Source organism: Orycteropus afer, unplaced genomic scaffold (genome assembly GCF_000298275.1).
Source record: "Orycteropus afer afer isolate SDZICR_OR568_19922 unplaced genomic scaffold, OryAfe1.0 scaffold00288, whole genome shotgun sequence".
Taxonomy (NCBI): Eukaryota; Metazoa; Chordata; class Mammalia; order Tubulidentata; family Orycteropodidae; genus Orycteropus; species Orycteropus afer.
In genome coordinates, this window is record NW_006921875.1 from 1,927,048 (window position 1) to 1,934,752 (window position 7,705).

Consider the following 7,705-nt stretch of genomic DNA (forward strand, 5'->3'; position numbering starts at 1 on the left):
CAGGTTTGCTGGTCTGATGGAGCCTGATGGAACCCCTGAGACTATGGCTCCTAGCTTCCCTTCAGGTCTGGAATTGAACCCACTCCTGTGGCTTCTAGCCAAACAAAAGACAGCCATATGAGCTGAACATTTATATTAGGTGGATACACTCTTTGGAGAGATCAATCATGGGAGAATAGAAGGGCTGTGTATCCACAGGGAGACAGCTGGGCGGTGGGGGTGGGGGAGGGGGTGGGGGAGGGAAGGACACTGGGAAGAGGTGGGAGGGAAGCTGTTGCATTGTGGGAAATTGCAGTCAATGTCGTGAGACAAAGTATATGTGAGCTGCTGTATGGAAAGTGAATTTACTCTGTAAACTTTCACCCAAATCACAATACAAAATTAAAAAAAAAAAAAACCTGTGGTTGCTTTATCTACACTGTCATCCTTAACACCTACACATTTTAGTCATGTACCCCAGGTATGCAATTTTTCAGCAACACCAATGTAGAGCAATGGGCAAAAATGAGCATCTAGCAAACCCTGGGTGATGCAAATGGTTTAAAGCACTCAGCTGCTAACCAAAAGGCTGGTGGTTTAAGTCCACCCAGAGGCACTTCAGTAGAAAAGTTTGGCAATGTTCTTGTTATGTTGATAGATGCCATAAAGTCAGCTCCAACTCATAGTGACCCTACAAACAACAAAATGAAACACTGCCCAGTCCCGAGCCATCTTCACAGTCCTTACTATACCTGAGCCTGTTGTTGCAGCCATTGTGTCAATCCATCTCACTGAGGGCTTTCTCCTTTTTCACTGACCCACCACTTTACTAAGCATATCTTTCTCCAGAGAATGGGCATTCTGACAACGTGGCCAAAGTAGGTGAGACAGAGTTTGGCTATTCTTGCTTCCAAGGAACATTCTGGCTGCACTTATTCCAGGACAGATCTGTTAGTTTTTCTGGCAGTCCACCATATTTTCAGTATTCTTTGCCAACACCACAACTCAAAAGTGTCAACTCTTCTTCATGCTTCCTTATTTATTGTCCAGTTTTCACATGTATATGAGGCAATTGAAAACACCATGGCTTGGGTTAGGCACATCTTACTCTTCAAGGAGACATCTTTGCTCTTCAGCACTTTAAAGAGGTCTTCTGCAGCAGATTTGTCCAATGCAATAGATCATCTGATTTCTTGACTGCTGTTTCCATTGGTGTTGATTGTGGAACCTAGTAATATGAAATCTTTGACAACTTCAATCTTTTCTCCATTTATCGTGATGCTGCTTATTGATCCAGTTATGAGGATGTTCATTTTCTTTATATTGAGGTGTAATCCATACCGCAGACTGTAGTCTTTAATCTTCATCAGTAAGTGCTTCAAGTCATCTTCACCTTTAGCAAGCAAGGTTATGTCATCTGCATATCACACGTTGTTAATGAGTCTTTCTCCAATCCTTATGCTGCGTTTTTCTTCATATACTCCAGCTTCTCAGATTATTTGCTCACCACACAAATTAAATAAGTATGATGATTTTAAACCATGCAGTATCCCCTTGTTCTGTTTGAACAACAGCCTCCTCATCTGTGTACAGGTTCCTCATGAGTATAATTAAATGTTCTAGAATTCCCATCCTTCTCAATGTTATCCATAATTTACTATGATTCACACAGTCAAATGCTTTTGCATAGTCAACAAAACACAATTAAACATCTTTCTGGTATTCTCTGCTTTCAGCTAAGACCCATCTAATATCAGCAATGATATCCCTCATTCCACATCCTCTTCTGAATCCAGCTTGCATTTCTGGAAGTTCCCTTTCAATATGCTGCTACAACAATTTTTGAATTATCTTCAGCAAGATTTTACTTGTGTGTGATGTTAATAATATTGTTTGATACTTTCCACATTCTGTTGGCTCACCTTTCTTTGGAATGGGTACCAATATGGACCTCTTCCAAATTTCTTGGCATAGACAAGTAAGAGCCTCTAGCATGGCATCTGTTTATTGAAACATCTCAATTGGTATTCTGTCGATTCCTGGAGCCTTGTTTTCCTCCGATTCCTTCAGTGCAGCTTTGACTTATTCCTAAAATACCATTGGTTCTTGATCATATGCCACCTCATGAAATGGATGAACATCGACCAATTCTTTTTGGTACAGTGACACTGTGTATTGCTTCCACCTTCTTTTGATGTTTCCTGCATCATTCAATATATTGCTCATTAAAAAAAAAGAAAAGAAAAGAAAAGAGAGAAAGAAAGAAAACGACTCACTGCCATAAAGTTGATTATGACTCATATTGACCTGTCCTTGGGTTTCCAAGGCAGTAGGTATCTCTATGGAAGTAGATTGCCCAGTCTTCCTTCTGAGGAGTGGCTGGTGAGTTTGAACCACCAGCCTTCTGGTTGGTAGTCAAACTTAAGGCTTGAATTTTTTTCTTCAGTTCTTTCAGCTTAAGAAATGCTGAGCATGCTCTTCCCTTTTGGTTTTCTAGCTCCAGCTCTTTGCACATTTCATTATAATAATTGACTGTGTCTTCTCAAACTGCTCTTTGAAATCTTCTGTTCAGCTCTTTTATCTTCTCATTTCTTCCATTCGCTTTAGCTACTCTCTGTTCAAAAACAAGTTTCAGAATCTCTTCTGACATCTATTTTGGTCTTTTCTTTCTTTCCTGTTTTTTTAATGACCTTTTGTTTTCTTCATATATGATGTTCTTGATGTCATCCCACAATTCTTCGGGATTTTGGTCAATGCATAAAATCCGTTCTTTAAAAGGTCTCTAAGTTCAGGTGGGATATAATCAAGGTCATATTTTGGCTCTTGTGGACTTGTTTTAATTGTCTTCAGCTTCAACTTGAACTTGCATATGAGCAGTTGATGATCTGTTCCACAGTCAGTTCCTGGCCTTGTTTTGGCTGAAGATACTGAGCTTCTCCATTGCTTCTTTCCACAGATGTAGTCAGTCTTATTCCTGTGTACCCCATCTGGCAAAGTCCACGTGTATAGCCACTGTTTATGTTGTTGAAAAAAAGGTATTTGCAATGAATAAGTCGTTGGTCTATCAATAATCTCTCATGTGATCTCTCGCATCATTTCTGTCACCAAGGACATATTTTCCAACTACTGGTGACTCTTATTTGTTTCCAAGTTTTCCATTCCAATCACAAGTAATAATCAACACATCTTGATTGCATGTTTAATCAATTTCAGACTGCAGAAGTTGATACAAAAAAAATCTTCAATTTCCTCATCTTTGGCTTTGGTGGTTTGTGCTTAAATTTGAATAATAATCATATTAACTGATCTTCTTTGTAGATGCATAGATATTATCCTATCACTGACAGCAGGATAGATCTTGAAACATTCTTTGTGACAATGAATGGCATGCCATTCCTCTTCATTTCCTCATTCCTGACATAGTACATCATATGGTTGCCTAACTCAAAATGGCCAAAACCAGTCCATTTCAGCTCACTAATGCCTAGGAGATCAATCTTTATGCATTCCATTTCATTTTTGACAACTTCCAATTTTCCTACATTCATACTTTGTACATTCCATGTTCTGATTACTAATGGATGTTTGCAACTGTCCCCCCCCCCCCAATTTTGAGTCATGCTATATCAGCAGATGGAGGTCCTGAAAGCTTTAGTCCATCCATGTCATTAAGGTCAACTCTTCTGTGAGAAGGCAGCTCTTCCCCAGTGGTATTTTGAGTGCTTTCCAACCTGAGGGGCTCATCTTCTGGCATATCAGACCATATTTCAGGGCTATTCATAAAGTTTTCCAGTAATATATTAGACAGTGTTTCACTGCTATTCATAGGTTTTCACTGGTCAATTCTTTGAGAAGTGGATGGCCCCTTCCTTCTTCCGAGGCTGTCTTGGTCCGTAATTTCCACTGAAACCTATCCACCATGGGTGACCCTGCTCATATTTTAAATACTGGTGGCATAACCTCCATCCTCACAGCAACACGCCAGGCACCACAGGAAGACAAACTGACAGACAAGTGGTGGGTCTGGCAATATACTTACAAAAAATCAACCATTGAAAACCGTAGGGAGCACAGTTCTAATCTGATACACATGGGGTCGCCATGAGTCAGAACTGATTCAACAGCCACTGGTTAGCAAATACTATAATAGTGATATCTCATTGTCATGTTTACCAACAAGATACAGAGAAGGGATCTCCAAGCTTTCTTCAATGGTGGTCACTCAGGATTTTGTTTACTTTGGTAAGAAATGCCTCCACTCCTAATGATGCTATAGGAAATAGCCTCATTTTGGAAATTACATTGAATGTACATGGATAATGTTTTGGAAATGGGAGTATTTTTTAACTTTCCTGGAGATCAAAATCATGGTGTGATCAAAATGAAGGTGTGTAGGGAATTTGGGACTGTAAGTTCCCAATGGAGACAAAAGTGATTCTCAGAGCATTTTAGAGTCATTTGCTCTATTTATAAAGAGAATTGTATTGAATTCTAGTAGAAGGCAAGCTCCAAGCAAGTCAAGGATCATGTCTAGCTCAGTCCTAAATCTGCAGTGCCTTATACAAGGTCAGACACATTGTAAGTGCTCCATCAATGCTTGCTAACCAGGCATATATACAAAGTAGTGTTATGGGCAATGGGCTTGCCTCTTCCTTAGTCTGTGGCATTACATCTACAGAGACAGGAAAGTTTCCTTTAAATCAATATTTAAGTGGTCTCTAAACAATAAATTGTGTATAAACAATTACATATGTGTGCATTCATATCAAAGGTGAGCTGAAGCCAGCTCATGCTGGCTCAGAGGCTCAATTGTGCACATGGCTTCTCATTCAGTGATGTCATGTTGGCAGCTTGGAATCAGTCCTGGTGGGAGTATTTATACCACAGAAACTGGTAAATGTTACAAATCAGAGCCTCTTCTTGTTGTTGTTAAGGGGTTGTTAAACATTTTCAGTGCATCACTACATAAAAATTAAATTTTTTACATGAAGGCTCATGGAGATGTAGAGCTAGATCTTTTCGTCCTTGAGCTAGCAAAGAGTGGATTTTCCTCCTCCTTCTTTTCATGCTTACCTGTGTTGTTGTTGTTGTTGTTGTTGTTAGTTGTCACCAAATCAGCTCCAACTCATGATGACGCCATGTGTGCAAAGTAGAACTGCTCCATAGGGTTTTCAAGGCTGTGGAACTTTCGGAAGCAGATTGCCAGGCCCATCTCCTCAGAGGCCTCTGGATGGCTTCAAATCTCCAATCTTTTGGCTGGTAGTTGAGCATTTAACTGTTTGTTCTACCCAGAGACTTCTGATAAAAGACCAAAAAAAATTTTCTGTAGGATTTTTTTCTCAACTTACATACTGTTTTACCCAAAGTGACAGTAGTTAATTGGCAGATAAGTAACTATGTAAGTAAGAATTTGTGTTTATATCTTCCTCCTATAAGAGACGTGTGTGACCTTGAGTCCCTTTGCCTCTTCTCTTGACCTTAGTTTCCCCATTTCGAAGAAGAGATGAGTATAGACAAGCTTCAGTGGCCCATTTGGCTCTGACATTCTGATTCCTGATTCTAGTAACAAGCAGCTCTTAGTCCCCAGTAGTAAATGCTCTAAGGACCCTTGCATGGCTGATCTGTGTTGTCTGAAAGAACAGAGTGTTACCAAATTCAGAAAGCAATACATGGCAGTCATTTGGAAGCTGAAAGAATCCACTTTTCTGCCCAAGAGCAGCAGGTGGGTATGAGAGTTCTTAGGACTGCAACAGTCTACAAATAAAATAGTCCACATAATAAAATAGAAACTACAAATGAAATAGCCCCAGGAGGGGGAAATGGAATCTGTCCTAAGACCAACAAAAACAGAAATACCAAGTGCAAATAGTAAGGTTGAAATTTTAGTAGACTGCAGGAAAGAGACTATATAGAGAAAAAAAAAAAAAAGAAGAAGAAGAATCTTAAATTAGCCCCCACACCTGATAGTGGCATTAATTCTGAAACTGGAACAATATGAGACACACCTGCTTTGATCAGTAAACCCGACCTTTGTGCATTAATTAAATAAGATTTTTGTCAAAGGTTCTGTGTACTCTATCTAAGTAGGGACCAGGGAAAATCTTTGAAGTCACCAGACCAAAGGCCAAAAACTCAAAAGACTATGGGTAGTAGACACATGATATAAATGAGTGTCCAGGTGTCACAGAAGGTGTCATAGACACCATTTTTTTTCCCACATTAAATATAAAGAATAGTCTATATCCTCATGAAGAAATTTGGCCTTTGTCATTTTTCTTGACAAACGTCATCTTGGTCTATATTTTGTTTCTTTACTGTTAATAAAGACAAGCCTACAAAGAAATCATTTTCTGCCATAAGATAAAGGAGGCAAGCATGATGATGACTGTCAGTGGACAGCTCTTTGGTGAGGACTGCGAAGAACAAAGGAGCCTTCCCAACTAGAGGAGACAGCCATTCCTCAGCTCCAACTGACAAGGACCCTGACAGGATGGGGCCCAGTATTGTCTGTTGCCAGATCTTCCAAGTTTTCAAGAGAACCTGGAAGTCTGGATTTTTGTGTGAAATTACCCAATATGAAAATGTTACTTCAAAATTTTTAAAGCATCCTGAAGGTCAAAAGAAAACAAATCTGAAGGGGCACAGTAACCCCTTCCTTTCTTTTGCCCCAGGCCACCAATTCTCAACCTCTGCCCTAGATTGTAAGTTACAGAGAGGTAGGTAGTGACCCTGTATGTCTAATAATGGTTGCATTCCAAATTCTGCCACAGAGCCTATATATATATACATATGTGTGTATATTTACCACTTGCCGCTGTATTAGACTCATGGCAAACTCAGTAGAGCTTCACTCCATAGGATTGCCAAGACTGTGACCTATCAGAAGCAGATCACCAGGCCATTCTTCCAAAGTGCCTCTGGGTGGGTTCGAACTGCCACCCTGTCAGTCAGTAGTCAAGCAGTTAACCAATTACACCACCCAGAAACTGCCTGACAGTCAATAAATAGCTGGTGACTCCAGAATACCACGTGGACTACCAATGGCAGTTTACCTTCATAAACTTCCTCCATTGAAAGAGCACAAACAGCTTTGTAGATTCACCTTATACTCATATGTGAGTCTCCAAACCCTGCCATCAAGGAGGAAAGCAGTCTTCCCAGGCCCTGGTTCTACTGCCTCTGTAATGTAATAACACATTGGCATCAGAAATGAAGACTGTCTTGTTTTCAAGTTCTACAGCCATGGATCAACATATAGCACAATGTCAGTCTCCCCTTATGTAGCCTGAGGGTGTGTGGTGCACGGTTAGCTCTGCATATAAGGCCTAATTCCTTTCTTTGCAAGTGGAAGATTTGCCCCTAGTTATTTTCAGAAGTGATTCAGTAAAAGGACAAGTTCCATGCTATCATCTTGTTACAGTAAGTGCCTAAATGGGAAACCCCCAGAAAAACTCAGAAGGTAAAGAGACTAGCTCAGCACAGCCACAAGTATCAGTAATATATTTACTTCAAGAACCAACCAACCTCCCAGGAGGCATGAAAACAGCATCCTTCTTCTTTTTGGTATTTGTCTCTCATCTGTCCCAAGGAGTTTATCAAGGATTAATGCTTATTAAGAGCTCCTGGGATGAGCTAGTCATTGTGATAAATACAAATTGGTCATATTGTTAAAATTATTGAATGCTTTCTCAGCTAGACTTCATTCAACTTAACGTTCTCTTTAGAC